Here is a 12,027-nt window from a genome sequence, read left to right on the forward strand (position 1 = left end):
GATCTCGGCTCAGGTCATGATCTCACTGTTCGTGAAATCGAGCCCCACGTCAGGCTCTGCTCTGACAGTGCGGAGCCTGCTTGGGGTTCTCTCTCTCCCTCTCTCTCTGCCCCTCCCCCCCATGTCTGTCTGTCTGTCTGTCTCTCTCTCTCTGTCTCTCTGTGTCTCTCAAAACAAATAAACATTAAAAAAAAAAAACCTGTTTCTACATGCATAATTACATTCAACAAACATTTACTGAGCACCCACTACACGGTAGGTACTATGTAGAAAAGAAGAGTAAAATCTAAATAAGTGAGTTTAAGGAAAGGAGATGGTTTAAATTTTCTTTAAAAAAACTGTAACTGCTGGGTCCCTTCATTCTCCTTTTCTTTTTCTTTTTCTTTTGAAATAATCAATAGATTCACAGAAAGTTGCCCCTTCCGTGGAACGGAGGCTCCTCCAGCCAGGTCCCCCCATGTCACAGCCCGCATGACTACAGCACAACGCCACACACCAGGTGACAGACACCGCACGGCCTACATGGCTTACTCGGCGCTCACGCGCACGCCTGCGTGTACGCGAGTGGCCGTCCGCGCTGCACACTAGCCCTGTGCCACTCTATCCCATGTGTAGCTTCCATAACCACAACTGCCCCCGCGTGCCTCCCTGGAGCCACTTTTATGGCCACACCCACCCTGCCCCCATCGCTAGCCCTCGGCAACCACTAACGCGTTCTCGTCTCCACGCTCCGACTCTAAGAATGCTAGATAAGTGTGATCAGGCCCGTTTCCTTTGCGTGCTGTGCTGCCCGGAAGCCCAGGGTGGTTCGGGGCTGCCTGCCTCTCGGTTTGCTCTGAAGAGGAACAGGTTAGTGAAGGGTCCTCCCTGTAACACTGGCCCCGGGGGGGTCTTTTCTGCCCCTCCAGGTCTGTGAAGGGGGTGTGGAGGGGCAGAGAACGGCTGGTTTCTTCTCTCCATCTGCGTGTTCCGAGCAGGCACGTATGTGCACCCGCACGATACTCTTAACGGGCCTTTAAAACCCACTTCAGTTCATAAAGTACTGGGGTGGGGGTGGGGTCCATTTACCCAGGAACACAAAAGAATGAGCCCATTACTCACATTCTCCCAGGAACTAAAAACTTTTCGTACCTTTAAACCAGAGCTTTTTACTTACTATGTTTTTCCCAGCTCTACCGAGATATAACTGACATAGTGAAAGTTTAAGGTAGACAATACGACAGTTTGATAGGCTTATTATTGCAATATGATTATCACCATAGCGTTAGCTAACACCTCCATCCTGTTACACAATTACCATTCCCTTTTTGTGGTGACAACATTTAAGATCTACTCTCTTAGCAATCTGAGCATATGACACAGTACTGATAACGATAATCACAGAGCTGCATGGTAGAAACCCAGAATCAAAAATCTATCTTTAATGAAAATCTTTTTAACTGTGGTTATTTTTCTACCTTCTTACACAGTCTTAATTCGCATCTTATTTAAATGATCTAATCTAAGTCTGCAGGTCGTCTTATGAGATACAATGTCCTTTTTGGTTTTTATATGTTTATTTATTTTTGAGAGAGAGAGAGACAGTGTGAGCTGGGGAAGGGCAGAGAGAGAGGGAGAAGCAGACACAGAATCCGAAGCAGGCTCCAGGCTCTGAGCGGTCATCAGAGCCTGACGCGGGGCTCGAACTCACAGTGAGATGGTGACCTGAGCCGAAGTCAGATGCTTAACAGACTGAGTCACCCAGGTGTCCCTACAACATCCTTTTCCAAAGAAGTTTCTATGGAGGGGCCCCCACTGTCTCTTAGGATTCCAAGCCCCTTTTCTCAGGTTAGACTTCCCACTGAGGCTTTCAGGTCTTATCCTGTGCCACTGCCCACAGGCCCCCTGACCAATGGTTACCTGAATTAATCCTGTCTTCTTTTTTTTTTTTTAATTTTTTTTTTAATGTTTTATTTATTTCTAGGAGAGAGAAAGAGAGACAGCGTGAGCAGGAGAGGGCCAGAGAGAGAAGGAGTCACAGACTCCGAAACAGGCTCCAGGCTCTGAGCTGGCAGTCAGCACAGAGCCCGACGCGGGGCTCGAACCCACAAACCGCGAGATCATGACCTAAGCGAAAGTCGGACGCTTAACCGACTAAGCCACCCAGGTGCCCCACCAATTGACTTTTCTTAGAGTGTGCTGGCCGCTCCCACGGGCACAGTTCACACAGCTGCCCTCAGTTAGGATCACGTGAGGCCATGTCCCCATATTAAACCAAAAGCAGAAAACCAGATCCCTACAATGGGACGAACCTCACAAACATCAGGCTGGGGACGCCTGGGTGGCTCAGTCAATTAAGGATCCAACTTTGGCTCAGGTCATGATCTCACGGTTTGTGGGTTCGGGCCCCGCGCCAGGCTCTTTACTGACAACTAGCTCAGAGCCTGGAGCTGTCTTCGGATTCTGTATCTCCCTCTCTCTGAACCTCCCCAGCTCATGCAGTCTCTCTCAGAAAGAAATAAAACATTTTAAAAAATCAGACTTGATGAAAGAAGCCCAACACGAAAGGCCACATAGCGTACAATTCCATTCATTCATTCATTCATTCATTCATTCATTCATTTTTATGGAACTGAAATAAACCCTGTCACTTACTTATGGTTCTCCATTTTGTTTACAACCACCACCACCACTGCCACCTTAATATCCCTGAGGGCCCTTCCCCCTCACCCTTCCTTGGCCTGAGGGGGTGGTTAATGGGGAAATGGCCCCCAGGGCTGGGGCCGACCATTAAGAGCCCCTCGGGGAGGGTCCCTTATGTCCTGCCCGGGGAATGGGACACCTGTGGTGCAGAGGAGTCCATCTGGATACAGTGTCCAGAAATGGCAAAGCCAGAGGGACCGAAAGCAGCCCCAGGGGTGGCCAGGGGCCGGAGGGGGTGGGAGGGAATGGGCAGCAGCTGCTTCGTGGGGACAGGGTTTCCTTCTGGGGTGAAGTGAAGGTTTGGGAACTGGACAGCAGGGGTGGCCACACAACACGGCGACTGTACTGAACGCCGCAGAGGTGCTCGCCTGAAAATGAGTCATTCTGTTATGAAATGTGCCTCAATGAAACATCGTTTAAAACGATGGTGGCATGGGGTGCCTGGGTGCTCAGGCAGTTAGGCGTCCGACTTCAGCTCAGGTCATGATCTCACGGTTCGTGGTTTTGAGCCCCGCGTCAGGCTCTGTGCTGCCAGCTAGCTCAGAGCCTGGAGCCTGTTTCGGATTCTGTATCTCCCTCTCTCTCTGACCCTCCCCTGCTCATGCTGTCTCTATCTGTCTCTCAGAAATAAATAAAACGTTAAAAAAATTTTTTAAAAACGGATGGCAGCAGATCTGTATATTCCAATGGTGGCAAGAGCACCCGGACGTATTATTCAACGACAGCGTCAAGCCACAGGGGCAAGTCAATAGCATGATCCCGTGTATGTAAAACCCCCAGACAAAAGTCCAGGTTCATGTACGTGTATTTAGGCAAGTCGCAGAGAAGGGCTTGGAAGGGCACACGGCAAGCCGTTATGGGCGCTTCCTCTGGGAAGGGGCAGGTGGGGACGTTCACAGGCTCTGCGTGTGCACACACAGTCTCGCTCTCGGATGGCAAGACTGCTTCAGTGGTCCCTGTGGAACAGAAGGCACACCCTCGGTCCCTGTGGGCCTCAGCATTTGAACAGCCGCAGCCAGTTTCACGCACAGCGCCAAGCAAGGGGCGCGCGTTGCTGTGATGCCCAACAACGGATTTTTACTGCCGTCCCCGCTGTTTGCTGCATCCCTCAGCTGATCAGTCATATGAAGTGCATCAGACCTCACAAACACGTCCCACGGGCTGCAGACGGGCCCACCGTCAGGACAGCCTCGCCCCCCTCTTCTCTGGGAAGTGGGCCAGCACGCAGGCGGGGCATTTCCGGACAAGAGAGAGAGAATGGAGGGAGGGTGCAACAAAGGTGTGCAGCTGCAGATGCTCCCCTCCCCCTGCACTGGGCTTTGAGTGCCAGGCCCCACCTGGTACATCGGGGCCCAGCCGGCCAGGCGGGAATGACTGCGGCCCTGACCCTGACCTGCCAGGCAAGGTCCACCGCCAGCCATCCTGGGCCAAACTCCCCCATTCCAAACGCTCACAGGCTTTGCCTGAGCTCGCCCGTCCGTCGCAAGATCATAGACACTTCCCAGGATTAACGGAGACCTGGGGAAAAAGGGCGAGAGAACATTTTCCCAAGAGCCCAGGTGAGCAGTTCCCAAACAGCATGCGACAAAGAGCGATTTGTTAAAATTCCGAAATTCCAAGAGCAGCGACGGAACTGAAAACCCGCACCTAAGCCCAACGTCGTAACGCTGCATGGAGCTGTGACGTCATCTTCAGAGAGAGCAATCTACGCAAGGCTCACGTTAGGGAGGAACACTCAAGCCTAGAACACGGGGCTCCCTGGGCACCACGGGCAGCGGGCGCCGGGACACGGAAGACCCCCGTCCCGGCCGGTTCGACCGTGGACAGCGCTGGGAGGAGCCACGACAAGCAGCGGGCAAATGAGAACAGACAACAGCTGATCACCGCCAGCCCAGGCCTCGGGTTTTCGGGGAATACACACGGTCATGTTTACATTCTGACGTTGTAAACACAGGAAGGGGCGTTTTTCTGTGAGTACCACAGCTGCAGCTGGCAGGGTGGAATTAAAGCCACGGCCACTTCCTATATTCTGCAGGGACACCTGGACAAGGAAGGCCCGTCAGGGCGGCCTCCACGCCGTGCCCTAGCCACACGGTGGGGCCGCACTTGGCAATGAAAAGGAAGGAAGCGGGCGCCTGGGTGGCTCAGTCGGTTAAGCGGCCGACTTCAGCTCAGGTCATGATCTCGCGGTCCGTGGGTTCGAGCCCCGCTTCGGGCTCTGTGCCGACGGCTCAGAGCCTGGAGGCTGTTTCGGATTCTGTGTCTCCCTCTCTCTCTGACCCGCCCCCACTCATACTCTGTCTCTCTCTGGCTCAAAAATAAAATTAAAAAAAAAAAAAAAAAAAGGAAGGAAGCACCAATCCACGCTGCAATGCGGATGGATAAACCCCGAAGAGGTCGTGCTGAGCAAAATAAGCCAGACCCAGGAGGCCACAGAGCATGTGACTCCACGTAGACGAAATGTCCAGAACAGGCACATCTACAGGGACAGAGAGCCGATTAGCCATTGCCAGGGGATGGGGGCAGTGGAGAGTGACTTTGGGTAATGGGCACAGGGTTTCTTTTTGGGGTGAAGGAAACGTTCTGGAATTAGTGGTGATGACGGTACAACCTTGTGAATATACTAGAAACCACTAACTACACAGTGTGCTTTAAAACAGTACGTTTTAGGGTATGTAAATCTTATCTCAATTTTTGTTAAGCGGGGAGAATTTTCAGGGCAAAATCCAGCGGGTCCTACCCTCCAGACCTCCCCCACACTGCAGACGGGCCCCTTCACGTGGCACAGGGCTCCACGGGCAGAAGGGGTCCATCTCCTGCGGTGGCTCTCCGGTGTCCTGACTGAGCTCCACGCACCGTGGCAGTGCCGTGCCCACCCTGGCAGCACTCAATCTCCCGGTGGTGCCGAGGCTGGCACGGAAGGGCCACCAGAAGACCTCCCGCCTGGCTCGATGACTCAGCCACCCGAGCGCAGGGCTATCTGCCTAGGGACTGGCCTCGCCGGCTCCCTTTCTCCTTCCCTCTCACTTCCTTACCCCTTTAAAGAAATAAAAAGAGGGCCCACCAGACAGTAAACAGTGGAGATTCTGCAGCTCCAGAAGCAGCCTTTCAAGACGCCCTCACCAAGTCCGTCTAGTGCTCCCAATTCCACCAGATACTAAATTGCTCACTCCTGTGCCCCTCTGGTCTCCAGCACAATTTCTCTCATAGAATCGCTGCCTTTTCTAGCCCTACTGCTCCCGATCTCTAACCCAGGCCTTCACCAGCCATGAAGACTCCCAAGAGCTTCCGACTGGCCTCTTCTCTTGGAAATCCACCCTACCCACCGCCGCACGTGTGTTTGGCCAGCTCATCAGATGCCTTGGGCGCCTAAGGTGAGACTCCACACTCTTATTCTAAAAGGAGACGAGGACTCCTAGCTGCTGGGAGGAGCCAGGGAGAAATCGGGTGTAAAAAGCGAACGAGCATGGTACCCCCTAAGCACGCAAGGAGTGTCGGCTATCCTGGTTACTACCAAAGCCACCAAGCTGACCAGATGCTTCCATTCTCAATGGGAAAACAACCCGCTTGCTTCCCTCTTAGAAGGACCGTGATTACATGGGGCCCACCCAGATAATCCGAACAATCACCTCATCCCAAGATTCTTAACTTAATCCTACCTACAGATGTCATTTGTCATGGACGGTAACTTATTAACAGGTTTTAGAGACTGGGACACGGACATCTTTGAGGGAGCCTTTAATCTACCTACCACGGGGTGGGGGAGAGGGGGCAACATACCAAACAACAATGAACGCAAGATAAAAATAACTGGGGGGTATGACACAGAGCCAGGGACACTGCTACCTAGCCAAGGGAGGGTCAAGTCCAGGTAGGAGACCTGGGCTCAACTCTGGAGTCGGACAGACGCTGCCCCTCTCTGGCTGTGGGCAGTGAGGTCACGAAGTCAATCTCCCCGTCCTGCTTCATCACCTGCCCACCTACACTCTGTGCGGCCGTTGGGGGCTTTCAGTGAAAGCATCCAAATACCTAGAGCGCTTGGCACAAGGTAAGCACTCCGCCTCTGTCCACCATAATCACAGACCCGAGGGATCCCAGGGGGGAGAAACCAAGAGGCAGGCACAGCATGGTGAGGTGTGTGAGGCCCGTGGAGGCGGGACCGTCTGCGGGTGCTCGCCACTGGAGTGTCGAAGCTTGGAAGAGCACCCGAGACGGACAGGCTGTGCCACAGTTATCGAATGCACGCATGTATGAATGAATGAATGAACGAACGAACACAGAGGTAGGATGCTTACAAGTGGCTGGGCTTTGGGCAGCTGAGTGGCATCCCAGAAGAGAGCTGGTTCCAGGGCAGAAGACCCAGCTCAACTTCCTGTCCGCCCATCTGCCACAGCTGTGGCCTTCCAGTGCGGAAATGAGGAACCTGCACAAGACGCCCTGGCTCTTCCATCCCCAAGGCTGAGGGTTCTAAGCTCTGTGTGCTGTTACCCAAGTCTTACCCCCCTCACACAAAGACTCTGGGTCAGTTAAACTGACCTCATTTATTCTGAACATGCAGCACTTCCTGTCTCCAGCACTGTCCTCACATGCCTCCCTTTCTTCCCCAGCTCCGAGAAAGCGCACGAGACACCCTCAACCTAGGAAATCAATGGAAGAAGATAAAGACCCCGCAGGCTCCAATGAGCCCTCCGTCCTTTCCTCAGAAGCCATCGCCACCTGATAATGGTGCCCGGTGACCCCTGTCTTCATTTTGTAGGTCTGTCTCCCATCTCCCAGGAAACCTGGGTCTCCATCCACCTTCCCAGAACATGGGGTGCCAAGAATCTCTGTAAATTCTTCTACATTTTACTGGATTTAAATGGGAATAACTGAATTCAGGAGCATTTAGCCCTGCTTAATTTTACTGAATGTATTGGAAAGGCAACCAACGATAGATAGCGAAGGGGCCTGGACTGGAAGAAACTCACCAGGCCCGCCAGGTGACTTTTAACATGTCACTTGCCCCATAGGCTCCTGAAGTAGAACCGACCACAGAAGGCGAAACACGTTATTTCCACTTCCAGAATCAGAGTGAAAAGGGAGAAGAGGAAACTTAGAGAGTTCCAAACATCCGGGATCTATTTTCAGAAATGACTTTTCCATTCACTTTTCTTTTATAAAAAAAAAAAAAAAAAGGGAAGGAAAGAAAAAAAAAGATATGAAGCCAAGAATAGACCAAGAAATGACTGTTGATAGTCTAAATGGACAAAGATTCCCTCCAGGAGCCCACCCCTTATGGCCTTAAAAGACACCCCCCATGTCCATGCAAGCAGGACCTACTCTTTAAAAAAAAGAAAACAGAAAAATGGAGAAATCATTCCTGATTTATCAGAAAGTTCATATAATCCAGAAACTGATTCTGCGGAGTCAATACAGTAAGCCTCCTATTAATTAATACCAAATAAAGGTTCTACGAAGGTGCCGATGATGTCACCTGGCTGTGTTATATGGGGCTCCGGACCTGGCAAGTTCCCAAACCATGGACTGTTTTCTCCATAAAGCACTAGCCTGTTCAAAGGAATCTGAATACACCACAGGATTTCTCCAACTGGAACAGATCAAATCCCAACTCATGAACACACGGGTCCCTAAAAGCTTATGTCATGATATCATCGGGGTCTTCCACCATCCTTGGGATTATTTACAGTCTGTTTGACCCCAAATGTGATGTGGTCCACCATTCCAATGCTGCCCGAGGTTGGCATTCCAGTGTCGTACAATCTCAATTGAGCTACAAGAAACAGAGCATGCAGTTTCAATCGCTCGGCCCGTCTACAGGATGATATCAACGCAACCCCACGGGAAGCACACGTATACACAGCTGTCAAAAGCACTCAATTTTTCGAAAGGAGGCAAAAATGTTCTTCCCATATTTTCTGCCTGAACAGCAAATACCTTTTTATAGAGCGGTCACTGAACTCTGAGTTAATATACAGAGAATGCATACGTGCAACTAATGTAAACCACACAAGGCTCATCCACGGGAACTACCAGCCATAGAAATGATGAATTCGCTGTATATTTTTTAACATAAAATCTTTTGTTAAAGGATAAAATCCTTTGTTAGACGAAACTATGGAAATTATACACACAGGACTGATTTGCAGAGATGGTGATTTTTTAAACCTAAGGTGCGGGGGGGGGGGGGGGGGGGGTTCAAAATCAAACTAAAAAAACTGCATTTTGGAAATACTGACTTTTTTTATACATCTGTAGCCACATCTGTAAAGGCTGTCTACGTGGACTTGCAACTTCTTGGTTGTGACTCGAAAAAAGAAATTATAGCTATAGTAATTCACCAACACACCCTGAGCCATGGCAATATCCAATGTTGTTAAACACGACCGTGAACGGAATTACTCTAAAACCCAAGAAGAGATTATTTACAACCCTCGGTCCTCGGGTGCCTTTGCTCACAGCAGCATAGTTCATGCTATTATGGCTTTTACTAAATTGTACATGAAATCATGTTTTAAGCCGGCAACAATTTTCACCTAACCTACTACACTCGCGCATTTCCTTCATAATTTCACTGTCTTTAAAAACTTATTCGTGTATCTGCCACCCTGTCAGCTGTCTATTTGGAAGCTGTTCGGAAAAAGTCCTTGAACAGCGTCTTCCAGTCGTGTGACTCAAATACAACTCAAAAAGGATTTCAACTGTCAGATGCACATGGAGAAAATGTGCTCCGACAAACCGTCTTTTCCATACGCTAAAAATCGATTACAACTTTAAAGGATAGTCGGTCACCCATAAAAATCGGCAGGGTTCTGTTTTGAAAGAGGAAAAAGAATGGCCATTACACCACACACCATTTACACCCTTCGGTAGACTCCACTTAAATGTTTGTGGCTTGCGGAACATTCCATACATATTTCGGGCAAGGTATTATGGGAGCTGAAGTGCAAGCTGTCCCCTGCTGAATTTCCCTCACTCTAAAAACAATGTCTCATAAAATATACACATGTTTTTACTTTGCAAAAAATGTAAAATACGCACTTTTGTTCACTCAATCGACACTTGTAGCACTAGAAACGGGGGCTTTTAAAAAAAAACCTATAACATAAGCGACGTCTGAAAAGGGTGAAAATGTCATTCAGTTAACGCCAACGGACTTCTGGAAAGAAGAACAGAGGAAGTGTGTGTGGAGCGCACAGAAAGGAAGATTCGACAAGCGGACCTCCACTGGGTCTGCGCACCTATGCCCTGGGTCATGCCATTAAAATGGAAAGTTTCACATTTATTTTCTTCATCTTGAATCCCCGCTCTGACGTAACCATGACTGTTTTATATTACCCTCATAAAATAAGCCTTAGCCTTTTCTACGCCAAACAGTATTTTTAATTGGTTCATTTTCCAGTTGTTTGGGTTTTTAACAGACATACGGCACAAAAGGGCGTTACATTCCAAGCAGTTCTACCAATTCCAGAACCATCCAAGGCTGGATCAAACAGCTGTGGCTCTAGCCTTTGGTTAAAATTATTATATGATCTCACCTGATTTTCAAAATAACCAAGCATCTTTTTAACCCATAAAACCGTGGTAGGATTTATCTAAGTTTCTGGGTCCAGAAGTTTGCTGTGTTCAGGGAGAATGTTCGGGAAGCACGATCCTTTTGCTTTGTGTTTCCCTATCTGAACCCAGAGAGAGACCTTCAAACAATAATTCGGCAGCCTCCCTCCTCCAAAGTTTATTTTCAAACGCCAGTGCTGTGCAGCGCTGCCTTTCCTGTGCAGGTAAGGAGGAGGCAGGCCCAACGTGACCGCACTGAGCCTTCTGAGGTCTCAAAATCACTGGGAAGCCAGCACTATTGCGTCTCTGGCACCCAGGCCCAGCGGGGAGAGAAGCCGCTCCGGAGAGGACAAGATATCAAAGATATCAAGTAACCACTAGAAATATTCGGTTTCTACACAATTCCCAATTACACCACACACACACACACACACACACACACACACACTGCATCTCTCCAAAAGCACCGGAGCCATTGAAACCGGCAATCAGAGAGTTAAGGAAAAGCGTCTTTACATGAACTTAATTAAATGCAATATGGTAGTGCTTGCAGAAAAATCCCTTTTTTACTCCACGGGATTTCTTTACATGAATCAGAAGACAACCGGGTGCCCTGTTCACATCTTGCACAAAAAGGAAACCCGAAATTCAGCTCTTGTTTTTCCTTTACTCCAAAAGCATATGGGTCTGATCATATTCCATCCTGCCTGCAGTCGACAAGGCTCTTTCCATCAGAATTCTGACTCAATTTTTAGGGCGCTAAAGAGCAACTAGCATAGTTTGGGAGCGGGCTCTCCCAACTGCAAAAGGTCGGGAATCCCTGAAGTGGCCCGTCTGGCACCAGCTTCTGGATGGAAAGTACGCCGAGCCCGCCAGGCGAGGAACCCACACCACGAAGCTGGAGCGCACGTTTCGGCTCCAAGATGACAGCTCATCTGGCCACCGCGGGGCCCGGGGCGGTGGGCCGCGGAGGCCCGGCAGGGATGGGCGAGGCCGCGGCGGAAAAAGGAAAAGAGGGCCATCCGTCAGCCCGGGGAGAGGAAATTCCAGGCGCCCAGCTTCCAGGCGCCGGTCAGCGGGTGACGTGAGGGAACCAAGTCACTGTGTTGGCCCCGAGGCCGGGGCTCCGCACTCCGGGGGCTCGAGGCCGGGAGAGGGGGCGCCGCGATCCTCGTCCAAAGCCCCAGGGTGGGGGCGCGGAGGGCCCGGACGACCCCCCCCCCCCCGCGACCTCCCGAAGACGCGCGCTCTTCGCCCAGATCCCGAGGCCTCCCGGCGTCCTCGATCCCCTCCCCGAGCCCAGGGGATGGAGCGCCCGGATCCCGGCCCCGGCCCCGGCCGGCGCCCCCGCCCTTACCGGTCGCGGGGGTCGATCCACGACGTCTGGCGCGTGTTGTGGTCGATGTAGAAGACGCGGCCGTCGTAGTCGCGCGCCTCCTCCCAGCCGGCGGGCAGCGGCAGCTCGGCGCTCTCCCGGGCCCGCGGCGGCGGCGGCGGCGCGGACGGCGCGGAGGGCGCGGGTGCCGCGGCAGGGGGCGCGGGCGGCGGCGGCTCCCGAGCGGGCTGCGCGGGCGGCGGCGGCTCCCGCGGAGCCTCCCGCGGCTCTCCCCGCCGCCGCCGCCGGCCGCCGCTCAGCCACGGCATGACGGCACGGGCCCCGCCGCCGCCGCCCGGCCGCCCCGCGCGCGCCGCCTCCTCAGCCAGCACTAAGGCCCGGCGCCCGGGGCGCGGGGGCGGCCGCGGGGAGCCGCCCGCCGCACCCGGTGCATCCTCCGCCCGGCGCCCGCGCACCGG

At 52.0% G+C, this 12,027-nt stretch overlaps 1 protein-coding gene across 1 annotated transcript in view; it reads right to left on the reverse strand.

Annotated features, from left to right (window-relative positions):
- WWC3 (WWC family member 3) overlaps window positions 1-11,742 on the reverse strand; it is a 113,965-nt gene extending 102,223 nt beyond the window's left edge. The window contains exon 1 of the mRNA XM_039234249.1: window positions 11,591-11,742. The gene's annotated coding sequence lies outside the window, so the exon portion shown is untranslated. The remainder of the gene's footprint in view (window positions 1-11,590) is intronic.
- Between the last annotated feature and the right edge of the window lie 285 nt (window positions 11,743-12,027).

The sequence above is a fragment of the Hyaena hyaena genome, unplaced genomic scaffold, assembly GCF_003009895.1.
Source record: "Hyaena hyaena isolate Hyena2069 unplaced genomic scaffold, ASM300989v1 scaffold_85, whole genome shotgun sequence".
In the NCBI taxonomy this organism is placed as follows: domain Eukaryota; kingdom Metazoa; phylum Chordata; class Mammalia; order Carnivora; family Hyaenidae; genus Hyaena; species Hyaena hyaena.